We start from the raw sequence: 15,435 nt of genomic DNA, 5'->3' as shown, positions 1-15,435 counted from the left end.
TGTAGGAATTAAATTTCTTTTTTATCAAAAACGTGTTCTACAATTTTTTTTCAAAAAGGTGTCGTTCTACAATTTATCTTTCAAAAAAGTGTCAAGTTTGTCCTTTACATGCTCAAAGAGAATTCGAGTTTAAATATGACATTTTTTAACTAGATTTCTGTTGGTATCTTCGTGGTCTTGTGGGTAAAGGCCTGTGTAGACACGAATAACATTCTGGGCAGTGTTCAATATCACCCAGGACCTGCACTTTACTTTTTATCTCACAGGGACTGACATACACAAACAATTTTTTTTTATTGAATTCTGGGAAAAGTTAGGTTTATAAATCCCAATTTTCACGTATAATATTGCCGCCAGTAAGATGGAACAGTGGTGCTAGAGGTGGAAGGGGCGTCGGGGCGCGACAGGTGGTCGAGGCTGCCTGGGTTCGCGCCCCTTCCCCTTTCACTTCTTTCATCGCCGGACCATTGACCCTGGCGGGTTTTTACCTCGGCTTATCATTTTTCCTCCTACTCCAGTCCCCCTCCTACTCCTAAACCTCCTAAATACTCCTAATTCTCAAAGACGAAATTAATTAAATAAATAATAATTAATTAATTAAAAAAAAACAAAATAAACATACATTTCGTACGAAATACCTGCGGCTGAAGAAATACAGCTAGCTTTACTGATTGAGTGTTTACGAATCGATGTATGTAATTGATACATGTAAAGCCATTCCAGAATCGACCCTCTCTGATTGAAGTCACGTAATTGAAGCCGAGGAAGGATTAAGAATTAAGGCTGCAACAAGGTAGGCAAAGAATAGATTCTTTTTTCTTTTTATACCCATTGTCTTTTACCGTCGCCTTTTAATGCGTTTTACACGAACAAATTGACACAAGAGTCTTAATTTTTGGTTTAATGTGAACACCCGGCCATATATACGTATGTATATTGACATTCATTGGCAAATATTCGGGTGTCCGCAAAGTTCGTGCCGGTCATTACAATTTTGCGAATCTCCATCTTTTAACTTGAACATATCCTAAGTCGAAGATTAAGCCACTATAAATCGGCACGAACTTTCCGGACAAGCCAAGAGAACAAAGCAAATGTAATAAATACTTTTGAAAAGAAAACTTTGCTCCAACGAACCGAAGGAGCAATGAAATGTCATTTATCGCCCATTACATCTCGTACAGACAAGTGGGGGTAAAAACATAGAACGAATGAATATGAGCATGTAATGGCTACTACTGAACATCACTTCCGAGTAGTATCATTGAAATGTGTCTGGCATATTGTGTATCTAATGTTTCATAAATCCACCACAGGTGACAAATGTCCATAATAATCTATCTCTGTCCCCAATGGGTCTATAGCCTCACCAAAGTGTCCTTTATTTTTTTTTTTTGTAGCTTTTTCAATCAGTAATAACACATTGCCTACTTGGAACTTTCAATGTCTCTTCTTCTCTGACTATAAAAACTTGTTTATTTTCTCTTCAATCGCTGCATTTGTCCAATGTTAAAAATCCTGTAGATGTTTTATATTGTGTTTGTGGATATTCTGTTGTTGGAGTTACTGGGCTTTATGTTTGGTTGGGGATTCTAGAGTGATTAGTGTAATTCTGGTGTGTGGCCATTTGTGTATCACTCTGTTCTTTTCTCTAGAGCTCTTGGTTTCCTTTCTCTTTTCTATTCCTTGTCGTTCATCTGGGGCAGGCATGGATGATTCAGCACTTAGGAATGCTTCTGTAGACCTTATTAAATATGCAAGGACCCCGAAACTTATGTCCTCTTAGGGGGTTTTTGCTTAATAAAAAAAAAAAAAAAATCTCTAGATTATGCTTAAGGGAATCGTACTTGATTGGCCAAACACCTTAATATATTTTCTTATGTGCTCCCTTTCTGTAATAGTTATAAAATTAAAATCAGATGCCCACCTGAGCTGTGATCTTGAATTGAATCTGTAGCAAGTTTTCTTTTATCTAAATTTAATTATTGACCTTTGAAATGCATATATTTTTCTTTGTTCGACTCGTGTTACCCTTTTAGCTTTTACCTTATTAAATATGCAAGGACCCCGAAACTTATGTCCTCTTAAGGGGTTTTTGCTTAATAAAAAAAAAAAAAAATCTCTGTAAATGTAGTAGTTAGAGAGGAGAATAATTTGGTTAGGGGATATATTGGCAGCACTATTGAATTTAAAAGGAGATATCGGGTCCACATGAGCTCATTTTCGAATGCCAAATACTCCAATTCTACTACATTGGCATATTATATTCATGATTTGAAGAGGAGGAATATGAGCTATGGCTCGGCCTATCCAAAGCCCCCCCCCACACACACACACACTTTAATGCTAATGTAGATTATGCTTAAGGGAATCGTGCTTGATTTGTAAATGTTTTGGGCCAAACACCTTAATATCTTCTTATGTGCTCCCTTTTCGTAATGATGGGTTTTTCTCTTCAGAGGCCCACCTGAGCTGTGATCTTGAATTGAATCTGTAGCAAATTTTCTTTCATCTAAATTTAATTATTGACCTTTGAAATGCATATATTTTTCTTTGTTCGACTCGTGCTACCCTTTTAGCTTTTATCACCTTTTATTCGTGCATATGTGTATACTGTTGGCTTTTACCATTTGGGGCCCCGTTGTTTTGGCCAATTGGAATGTTTATTCATTATACCTTTCAGTTTAGTCAACCATCTCATCAATCGCAGCAGCTTCATAACTAATTCAGTTCTCTGACAGCTTAGTTGTATATCTGATATGCTTTTATAATTACTGTTGTATTGAATAATTATTGATAGACCTAGATTAGCAACAGTCAGTGCTACTATCACCAACTGAAAATCTAGGTTACTTTAGGTGAGCCTAATAACTGATGGTTTTGGGGTGTTGTTGTTTGTCACTCTTGGTGAGCCCTTAACAGTATATAACTAAGCTATTACTGTACATTAAAAGAAACAGGCCTCTGTAAAGTACAACACACAACCAACAGTGGGGCTCATTGCTGGTTCCACTCCAGTACCCGGTGTCGTACGATGTGGGGCATAAGCTAATGTACGGAATACAAGCGAAATGATGGAAGTAATAATACAGTAAGGTTTTCTTGAAGCATTGACAGGTGTGGTTATGTGATAGAGAAGTTTGCTTGCCAACCATTCAGTCCCACTGCAGATATATGTGCGTCTGTGCATCCTCATGGTAAGAAAGCTTAGCAAGAGCCTATGTATACATTTTAATTAAAATATATTTTGGTTTTGCTAGATTAGATTTGTTTCATTAAATTACCAAATTTCTCCTCAAACGTTAAATACACATTTTCCTATCCTGCCCTCACCCCAACATAGAATATTCTCTTCCATAATTCGGTATAGTGTACATTTAAAGACTGGCTTTTGTTTTTTCAATCAAGTTGTTGCAGTGTTTCTGTCATGTGTTGTGAAAAAGGGGTAAGTGATACGAGGGATCTCGGATTATACAACACTGCTTCAGACAAACCTATCCAACCCATGAGCCTGTGGAAGAAGAGGTGATGAGGACGACATGGAAAGGTAGGCAAACTCTTATATACACACACACATATATGCAGTCACTACTAGATTCATAATATATACAAACATACACACATATATGCAGTCACTACTAGATTCATAATATATACAAACATACACACACACACACACACACACAAACTGATGTTCATAGATACATATTCATAATATATACACACAAGCACATACACTACTCGATTCATAATATATACACACACACACACACATTACTAGATTCATAATATATACACACACACTACTAGATTCATAATATACACACACACATTACTCGATTCATAATATATACACATACATCCATTACTCCATTCATAACATATACACACACATTACTCGATTCATAATATATACACATACATACATTACTCCATTCATAATATATACACACACACATTACTCGATTCATAATATATACACATACATCCATTACTCCATTCATAACATATACACACACATTACTCGATTCATAATATATACACATACATACATTACTCCATTCATAACATATACACACACATTACCCGATTCATAATATATACACATACATACATTACTCCATTCATAATATATACACACACCTTACTAGATTCATAGTATATACACACACACACACCTTACTAGATTCATAATATACACACACACACACATTACTCGATTCATAATATATACACACACATTACTCGATTCATAATATATACACACATTACTCGATTCATAATATATACATATACACACATTACTCAATTCATAATATATACACACAAGCAAATACATTACTCGATTCATATACCTGATATGCTTCTATAATTACTGTTGTATTGAATAATCATTGATAGATCTAGATTGGCAACAGTCAGTGCTACTATCATCATCATCGTTTAACGTCCGCTTTCCATGCTAGCATGGGTTGGACGATTTGACTGAGGACTGGTGAAACCGGATGGCAACACCAGGCTCCAGTCTGATTTGGCAGAGTTTCTACAGCTGGATGCCCTTCCTAACGCCAACCACTCAGAGAGTGTAGTGGGTGCTTTTACGTGTCACCCGCACGAAAACGGCCACGCTCGAAATGGTGTCTTTTATGTGCCACCCGCACAAGCCAGTCCAGGGGCACTGGCAACGATCTCGCTCGAAAATCCTACAGGAGCCAGTCAGGCGGTACTGGCAACGGCCACGCTCAAAATGGTGCATCTCATGTGCCACCCGCACAAGAACCAGTCCAGGGGCACTGGCAACGATCTTACTTGGCTTGCCGGGTCTTCTCACGCACAGCCCATTTCCAAAGGTCTCGGTCCGTAGTCATCGCCTCGGTGAGGCCCAATGTACGAAGGTCTTGCCTCACCACCTCAGCCCAGGTCTTCCTGGGCCTACCTCTTCCACGGGTTCCCTCAACTGTTAGGGTGTGGCACTTTTTCACGCAGCTATCCTCCTCCATTCTCACCACATGTCCATACCAGCGCAATCGTCTCTCTTGCACGCCACAACTGATGCTTCTAATGTTCAGCTTTTCTCTCAAGATACTTACACTCTGACGGGTATTCACATTGACATTACACATCCAACGGAGCATACTGGCTTCATTCCTTGCGAGCTTACGTATGTCCTCAGCAGTTACAGCCCATGTTTCACTGCCATGTAGCATGGTTGTTCGTACGCATGCGTCATACAGTCTGCCTTTTACTCTGAGTGAGAGTCCCTTTGTCGCCAGCAGGGGTAAGAGCTCTCTAAACTTACTAAAGTTACTGGGCTTTATGTTTGGTTGGGGATTCTAGAGTGATTAGTGTAATTCTGGTGTGTGGCCATTTGTGTATCACTCTGTTCTTTTCTCTAGAGCTCTTGGTTTCCTTTCTCTTTTCTATTCCTTGTCGTTCATCTGGGGCAGGCATGGATGATTCAGCACTTAGGAATGCTTCTGTAGACCTTATTAAATATGCAAGGACCCCGAAACTTATGTCCTCTTAGGGGGTTTTTGCTTAATAAAAAAAAAAAAAAAATCTCTAGATTATGCTTAAGGGAATCGTACTTGATTGGCCAAACACCTTAATATATTTTCTTATGTGCTCCCTTTCTGTAATAGTTATAAAATTAAAATCAGATGCCCACCTGAGCTGTGATCTTGAATTGAATCTGTAGCAAGTTTTCTTTTATCTAAATTTAATTATTGACCTTTGAAATGCATATATTTTTCTTTGTTCGACTCGTGTTACCCTTTTAGCTTTTACCTTATTAAATATGCAAGGACCCCGAAACTTATGTCCTCTTAAGGGGTTTTTGCTTAATAAAAAAAAAAAAAAATCTCTGTAAATGTAGTAGTTAGAGAGGAGAATAATTTGGTTAGGGGATATATTGGCAGCACTATTGAATTTAAAAGGAGATATCGGGTCCACATGAGCTCATTTTCGAATGCCAAATACTCCAATTCTACTACATTGGCATATTATATTCATGATTTGAAGAGGAGGAATATGAGCTATGGCTCGGCCTATCCAAAGCCCCCCCCCACACACACACACACTTTAATGCTAATGTAGATTATGCTTAAGGGAATCGTGCTTGATTTGTAAATGTTTTGGGCCAAACACCTTAATATCTTCTTATGTGCTCCCTTTTCGTAATGATGGGTTTTTCTCTTCAGAGGCCCACCTGAGCTGTGATCTTGAATTGAATCTGTAGCAAATTTTCTTTCATCTAAATTTAATTATTGACCTTTGAAATGCATATATTTTTCTTTGTTCGACTCGTGCTACCCTTTTAGCTTTTATCACCTTTTATTCGTGCATATGTGTATACTGTTGGCTTTTACCATTTGGGGCCCCGTTGTTTTGGCCAATTGGAATGTTTATTCATTATACCTTTCAGTTTAGTCAACCATCTCATCAATCGCAGCAGCTTCATAACTAATTCAGTTCTCTGACAGCTTAGTTGTATATCTGATATGCTTTTATAATTACTGTTGTATTGAATAATTATTGATAGACCTAGATTAGCAACAGTCAGTGCTACTATCACCAACTGAAAATCTAGGTTACTTTAGGTGAGCCTAATAACTGATGGTTTTGGGGTGTTGTTGTTTGTCACTCTTGGTGAGCCCTTAACAGTATATAACTAAGCTATTACTGTACATTAAAAGAAACAGGCCTCTGTAAAGTACAACACACAACCAACAGTGGGGCTCATTGCTGGTTCCACTCCAGTACCCGGTGTCGTACGATGTGGGGCATAAGCTAATGTACGGAATACAAGCGAAATGATGGAAGTAATAATACAGTAAGGTTTTCTTGAAGCATTGACAGGTGTGGTTATGTGATAGAGAAGTTTGCTTGCCAACCATTCAGTCCCACTGCAGATATATGTGCGTCTGTGCATCCTCATGGTAAGAAAGCTTAGCAAGAGCCTATGTATACATTTTAATTAAAATATATTTTGGTTTTGCTAGATTAGATTTGTTTCATTAAATTACCAAATTTCTCCTCAAACGTTAAATACACATTTTCCTATCCTGCCCTCACCCCAACATAGAATATTCTCTTCCATAATTCGGTATAGTGTACATTTAAAGACTGGCTTTTGTTTTTTCAATCAAGTTGTTGCAGTGTTTCTGTCATGTGTTGTGAAAAAGGGGTAAGTGATACGAGGGATCTCGGATTATACAACACTGCTTCAGACAAACCTATCCAACCCATGAGCCTGTGGAAGAAGAGGTGATGAGGACGACATGGAAAGGTAGGCAAACTCTTATATACACACACACATATATGCAGTCACTACTAGATTCATAATATATACAAACATACACACATATATGCAGTCACTACTAGATTCATAATATATACAAACATACACACACACACACACACACACAAACTGATGTTCATAGATACATATTCATAATATATACACACAAGCACATACACTACTCGATTCATAATATATACACACACACACACACATTACTAGATTCATAATATATACACACACACTACTAGATTCATAATATACACACACACATTACTCGATTCATAATATATACACATACATCCATTACTCCATTCATAACATATACACACACATTACTCGATTCATAATATATACACATACATACATTACTCCATTCATAATATATACACACACACATTACTCGATTCATAATATATACACATACATCCATTACTCCATTCATAACATATACACACACATTACTCGATTCATAATATATACACATACATACATTACTCCATTCATAACATATACACACACATTACCCGATTCATAATATATACACATACATACATTACTCCATTCATAATATATACACACACCTTACTAGATTCATAGTATATACACACACACACACCTTACTAGATTCATAATATACACACACACACACATTACTCGATTCATAATATATACACACACATTACTCGATTCATAATATATACACACATTACTCGATTCATAATATATACATATACACACATTACTCAATTCATAATATATACACACAAGCAAATACATTACTCGATTCATATACCTGATATGCTTCTATAATTACTGTTGTATTGAATAATCATTGATAGATCTAGATTGGCAACAGTCAGTGCTACTATCATCATCATCGTTTAACGTCCGCTTTCCATGCTAGCATGGGTTGGACGATTTGACTGAGGACTGGTGAAACCGGATGGCAACACCAGGCTCCAGTCTGATTTGGCAGAGTTTCTACAGCTGGATGCCCTTCCTAACGCCAACCACTCAGAGAGTGTAGTGGGTGCTTTTACGTGTCACCCGCACGAAAACGGCCACGCTCGAAATGGTGTCTTTTATGTGCCACCCGCACAAGCCAGTCCAGGGGCACTGGCAACGATCTCGCTCGAAAATCCTACAGGAGCCAGTCAGGCGGTACTGGCAACGGCCACGCTCAAAATGGTGCATCTCATGTGCCACCCGCACAAGAACCAGTCCAGGGGCACTGGCAACGATCTTACTTGGCTTGCCGGGTCTTCTCACGCACAGCCCATTTCCAAAGGTCTCGGTCCGTAGTCATCGCCTCGGTGAGGCCCAATGTACGAAGGTCTTGCCTCACCACCTCAGCCCAGGTCTTCCTGGGCCTACCTCTTCCACGGGTTCCCTCAACTGTTAGGGTGTGGCACTTTTTCACGCAGCTATCCTCCTCCATTCTCACCACATGTCCATACCAGCGCAATCGTCTCTCTTGCACGCCACAACTGATGCTTCTAATGTTCAGCTTTTCTCTCAAGATACTTACACTCTGACGGGTATTCACATTGACATTACACATCCAACGGAGCATACTGGCTTCATTCCTTGCGAGCTTACGTATGTCCTCAGCAGTTACAGCCCATGTTTCACTGCCATGTAGCATGGTTGTTCGTACGCATGCGTCATACAGTCTGCCTTTTACTCTGAGTGAGAGTCCCTTTGTCGCCAGCAGGGGTAAGAGCTCTCTAAACTTTGCCCAGGCTATTCTTATTCTAGCAGCTACACTTTCAGCGCACCCACCCCCACTACTAACTTGGTCGCCCAGATAGCGGAAGCTATCGACTACCTCTAGTTTTTCACCCTGGAATGAGATAGAAGTTGTTTCCTGTTTGTTTGCAGTCTTTATTGCACCTGAACATCTGCCACAAACAAAAACTAACTTGCTAGTTAACCTGCCTTTGATGTTGCTGCACCTCTTATGTGTCCATAGCTTGCACCGGGTACATCTTATAGAGTTACTACCTACTCCTTTTCTACATACTGAGCAGGGCCATCTACCTGAAGGGGTTTGTGTTTTATCTACCTTCCTACTTATTAGGATTTTGGTTTTAGCTAGGTTGACTCTAAGGCCCTTCAATTCTAGACCTTGCTTCCACACTCCGCAATTAGGGCAAGGTCATCAGCATAGAGGAGCTCCCAGGGGCAACCTGTCTTGAACTCCTCTGTGATTGCCTGGAGGACTATGGTAAATAATAGGGGGCTGAGGACGGAACCTTGGTGGACCCCTACCTCTACCCGGAATTCATTGCTGTACTCATTTCCAACCCTCACCTTACTGGCCGCATCTCTGTACATGGCTCGCACAGCTCTCACTAGCCATTCTTCTATCCCAAGTTTCCTCATTGACCACCAGATAAGGGATCGGGGGACCCTGTCAAAGGCTTTCTCCATGTCAACGAAAGCCTTTACCTTTGTAGCAGTTGACTATGATGCTGCTACACCAGTCATAGGGTATGACTCCTTCGTGTATCACCTGGTTCGTAATACGGGTGACTAGGCTATAGCCAACACTGCCAGATATTTTGAGCATCTCTGCAGTGATTCCTGATGGGCCGGGGGCTTTCCCGGTCTTCATACTCTTAATTGCTTTATCTACCCTGGTACTATCAACTCGGATAGCTGGTCCCTCTATTGGGTCGACATAAGGCAGGCTCTCTTTCTCCCATTCATTCTCTTTATTAAGCAATCTATCGTAGTGGCATCTCCAGACCTCTTTCTTTGCATCCTCATTTAATGCAAGCGTACCATCATCCATGCGAACACATTTCTCTCCTACAACATCACTATTCTCTCTCCTACACTGTCTTGCAACACGAAATACCTCGAGTCTTTGGTCCTCACGGCGCAGAACATTGGCAAATCTTTCCTTATCTGCTTCCCCTCTGGCTAAAAAAACCTGTCGCCTAGCCTCCCTTCTGGCACATTGGTACAATTCCCTGCTACCACCGTTCTTCCAGTCCTTCCAAGCTTGTTTCTTTTGTCTAATAGCCCTGTCTACCTCCTTGTTCCACCACCACGTTACTCTGGGTTGGGAGGGGACCTTACACCACCCACAAATCTGGTCGGTGGCTTTCAACAGGTTGTCCCACAGAAATCTCCAATTGTCTTCCACGTTGTATGATGCTATATCCCCTTCTATTTCGTTAAATGCTTCAAGTAACTTGTCTCTGTCCGTTTGCAGGGTCTTTAAGCTTCCACACCCTTCTTCTCCAAGCCTGTCTAATTCTGGGCACCCATTTTGCCTTGATCCCAAAGTCGCTAACTACTAATCTATGTTGTGGGGTACATTCTTCGCCAGGGTAGGTTTTGGCATTTATAAGCCGCTCTCTTTCCCTATTTCTGGCGAGGATGTAGTCGATTTGGCTAGAGTGTCTGCCGGAGCGGTAGGTGACTAGGTGACTGGCAGGTTTCCTGAAGTTGGTATTGCAGACCATAAGATTGGTTGCATCACAGACCTCCAGCAGTCTGGTTCCCTCCTCGTTGCGGGAACCGAAGCCATAGCCTCCATGTATGCCATGGAAGCCCCCAGCACGACGTCCGACATGACCGTTGAAGTCTCCAGCCACAAAGAGAAGGTCCCTGTCACTCGTCGACGAGGTAGTTTGCAAGAGGGTGTCATAGAATTGGTCTTTCAGACCATCTGGTAGCCCAGGTTGAGGTGCATAGGCTGAGATGACAGTAGCTAATCTATGATGAAGCACTAGTCTGATCTTAAGTACTCTGTCACTTACTCTAACGACCTCGATTACCTTATCCACCCATTTCTCCGCTAGAAGTATTCCTACGCCCCCGACCCCGTCACGAACTCAAAATCTAGGTTACTTTAGGTGAGCCTAATAACTGATGGTTTTGGGGTGTTGTTGTTTGCAACTCTTCGTGAGTCCTTGACAGTATACAACTAAGCTATTACTGTACATACATATATTTATTCAGCTATTATGTCACTTGGTAAAAGAAACAGGCCTCTGTAAAGTGCAACACCTAACCAACAGTGGAGCTCATTGCTGGTTCCACTCCAGTACCCAGTGATGTGGGGCATGGGCTAATGTACGGAATACAAGCCAAATGATTGAAGTAATAATACAGTAAGGTTTTCTTGAAGCATTGACAGGTGTGGTTATGTGATGGAGAAGTTTGCTTCCCAACCATTCAGTCCTCCTGTGCTGGTCCCACGTAAGGAGCACTCAGTCCACTGTGTGGGGTGGTTGGTGTTAGGAGTGCTGCAATTATGAATCTGTGGTTCATGCGTCCTGGCATCTGTTATGGGTATTTTTCTAGCCAGAAGGTGATCATCGCTTCTATACCCTAATCGTGTGGGATTATATTGTACAAATTCACATCGAATGATACTAACAGGGTTCCTTCACTTATTGTCTTCGGGAGGCAGTTTAGCATGTCTAAGTCATCCCTGATGAAGCTTTTCACATATTTTACAAACGGATTGAGTAAGATGTCTAGGAAGTTGCTCAAACGGTGGGCTTCACAAACAGGGCCAGCAATGATGGGTCACAGTAGGGGGGGGATCATTAATGCATAGGCTTGGAGAAACTCTGCAAGCTTTACAAATATCCGGATTTTGTGTATTTTAGGTAATCTGTAGAATAGAGTAGGTCTGTATTTGAAGAGGATAAGTTTTTAAGAGTCTTCTGTGGGTTGTATTGTACTCGTAGTAAATATTATTTTCCATCGTGGAGAGTATTCACTTATTGTAGTACCCTGTGTCCATCACCACTGCCGCACTTCCCTCGTCGGCTTCTTTAATGGTGTGGTTTAAAAAGGAAAACTGGTAATGTGTTCAGAAAAAGCATGAAGTGCTTTATTTCTGCCTTCACTGGTGTAATTTTCCACAAACAAATTGACACAAGAGTCTTAATTTTTGGTTTCATGTGAACACCCGGCCATATCTACGTATGTATACTGGGTTGTCCCGGTCATTACAATTTTGGGGATTTCTTACTCTTACATGCATATCGTTTCTACATATTTAACAAAATATACACACACACAAGCATTACTCGACTGCTCCTTCAAAACGCGGAGCAGACGGGACAACTGATGAAGGGAAATTTACATGTGTTCTTCATTTAAAATGTTTGTTACCTTCTTGTGATGTCCTGTACCTATTGTATGGGTATGTGCATATATTATTATACACACAAGCAAATACATTACTCGTTTCATAATATATACACATACATACATTACTCCATTCATAATATATACACACACATTACTTGATTCATAATATATACACACACATTACTAGATTCATAATATATACACACATTACTCGATTCATATTATATACACATACACACATTACTCGATTCATAATATATACATATACACACATTACTCGATTCATAATATATACACACATTACTCGATTCATAATATATACACACAAGCAAATACACTACTCGATTCATAATATATACACACACATTACTTGATTCATAATATATGCACACACAGTACTCGTTTCATAATATATACACATACATACATTACTCCATTCATAATATGTACACACACATTACTCGATTCATAATATATACACACATACATTACTTGATTCATAATATATACACATACATACATCACTAGATTCATAATATATACACACACATTACTCGATTCATAATATATACACACACATACATTACTCGATTCATAATATATACACATACATTACTTGATTCATAGTATATACACACACACATTACTAGATTCATAATATATACACATACATCCATTACTCCATTCATAACATATACACACACATTACTCGATTCATTATATACACACACACATTACTCGATTCATAATATATACACACATACATACATTACTCCATTCATAATATATACACACACATTACTCGATTCATAATATATACACACACATACATTACTCGATTCATAATATATACACATACATTACTTGATTCATAGTATATACACACACATTACTAGATTCATAATATATACACACACACATTACTAGATTCATAATATACACACACACACATTACTCGATTCATAATATATACACACACACATTACCAGATTCATAATATACACACACACATTACTCGATTCATAATATATACACATACATACATTACTCCATTCATAATATATACACATACGTAACTCGATTCATAATATATACACACACCTTACTAGATTTATAATATACATACATTATTAGATTCATAATATATATACACAGACAATAATATCATTATTATTACAAATTTTTATTCAATTGATTTCTTGTACATATATACTCACACAGATATCTATATTCTTTTCAAAGTTCCAGCTCGAAGATGCGGCCATGCTGATGCACCACCGTACATAAATATATAAGCAAACACACACAATTAAATACAATACAAGATGCCTTCTTGATTTCTCTCTCATATTCTTCCTCTCCAGAAACCAAGCAGTTACTCTGGAGGACTGGACAAAGAAGCTGGCTTCAAACTGATATGTCCCTGGCTCTGAATATAAGAAAATACAAGACAATAAAGAGTTAAAAAACAATGTGTTTTTTATTAATTATACATACACTTCGCTTACTAACAGTAAGTAATCATATTTAAACTAAATTATCATACTTAAATGTTGTAGAATCTAATCATTATAGACACTAAACTATTGTGGAATCTAATTATATAGAATGTAATCATTATAGACACTAAACTATTGTGGAATCTAATCATTACAGACACTAAACTATTGTGGAATCTAATTATATAGAATGTAATCATTACAGACACTAAATTATCATACTTAAATGTTGTAGAATCTAATCATTATAGACACTAAACTATTGTGGAATCTAATTATATAGAATGTAATCATTACAGACACTAAACTATTGTGGAATCTAATTATATAGAATGTAATCATTACAGACACTAATTTATCGTACTTAGATGTTGTAGAATCTAATTATATGATCATATTTAAACATTGTAGGCACTAAATTATCATACTTTACATTAAATAAAATAGACACACTTTTTGTTTTATTAATTTATTTTCATCAACAAGATACATATACAAGATGACCTCTTTCTCCGGAAACCAAGCAGTTACTCTGGAGGGCTGAACAAAGAAGTTAGCTTCAAATTGATAAGTTCCTGGCTCTGAATATAAGAAAATACAAGACTATGACAATATTAATGTGTCAATAAAGAGTTATAAGTCAATGTGTGTTTGTTATCATTTGTGCATATATTTCACTTACTAACAGTATCTAATCGTACTTAAATATTGTAGAATCTAAATTATGATACTAAATATATAAAATGTTATAGAATGTAATCATATCTATTTAGTTGTCTAAGAATCTAACCATATAGAATGTGGTCATTATAGATACCGAATTATCATACTTGGATGTCGTCTAAGAATCTTGCCATATAGAATGTGGTCATTTTAGAAACCGAATCATCATACTTGGATGTCGTCTAAGAATCTTACCATATAGAATGTAGTCATTTTAGAAACCGAATCATCATACTTCGATGTCGTCTAAGAATCTTACCATATAGAATGTAGTCATTTTAGAAACCGAATCATCATACTTCGATGTCGTCTAAGAATCTTACCATATAGAATGTAGTCATTTTAGAAACCGAATCATCATACTTGGATGTCGTCTAAGAATCTTACCATATAGAATGTAGTCATTTTAGAAACCGAATCATCATACTTGGATGTCGTCTAAGAATCTTACCATATAGAATGTAGTCATTTTAGAAACCGAATCATCATACTTGGATGTCGTCTAAGAATCTAATCATTATAGATACTGAATCATCATACTTGGATGTCGTCTAAGAATCTTACCATATAGAATGTAGTCATTTTAGAAACCGAATCATCATACTTCGATGTCGTCTAAGAATCTTACCATATAGAATGTAGTCATTTTAGAAACCGAATCATCATACTTGGATGTCGTCTAAGAATCTTACCATATAGAATGTAGTCATTTTAGAAACCGAATCATCATACTTCGATGTCGTCTAAGAATCTTACCATATAGAATGTAGTCATTTTAGAAACCGAATC

At 38.1% G+C, this 15,435-nt stretch overlaps 2 long non-coding RNA genes across 3 annotated transcripts; both read left to right on the top strand.

Moving 5' to 3' along the window:
* Positions 1 to 657: 657 nt before the first annotated feature.
* LOC149130281 (uncharacterized) lies at positions 658 to 3,547 on the top strand. Its single transcript, XR_016239047.1, has 2 exons — positions 658 to 793; positions 3,409 to 3,547. It is a non-coding gene; the product is annotated as an uncharacterized LOC149130281 (long non-coding RNA).
* Positions 3,548 to 5,313: 1,766 nt separating this feature from the next.
* On the top strand, positions 5,314 to 14,567 carry LOC106882215 (uncharacterized). Of its 2 annotated transcripts, XR_016239046.1 has the most exons (4): positions 5,314 to 6,938; positions 7,150 to 7,288; positions 13,789 to 13,937; positions 14,410 to 14,567. It is a non-coding gene; the product is annotated as an uncharacterized LOC106882215 (long non-coding RNA). The 2 variants fall into 2 exon arrangements; XR_016239045.1 differs by lacking the exon at positions 5,314 to 6,938 and having other exon boundaries at positions 6,967 to 7,288.
* Positions 14,568 to 15,435: the final 868 nt, after the last annotated feature.

This window comes from Octopus bimaculoides, chromosome 29, assembly GCF_046866305.1.
Source record: "Octopus bimaculoides isolate indiv1 chromosome 29, ASM4686630v1, whole genome shotgun sequence".
Classification (NCBI taxonomy): Eukaryota; Metazoa; Mollusca; class Cephalopoda; order Octopoda; family Octopodidae; genus Octopus; species Octopus bimaculoides.
This window is presented reverse-complemented; position numbering and strand designations above follow the sequence as displayed.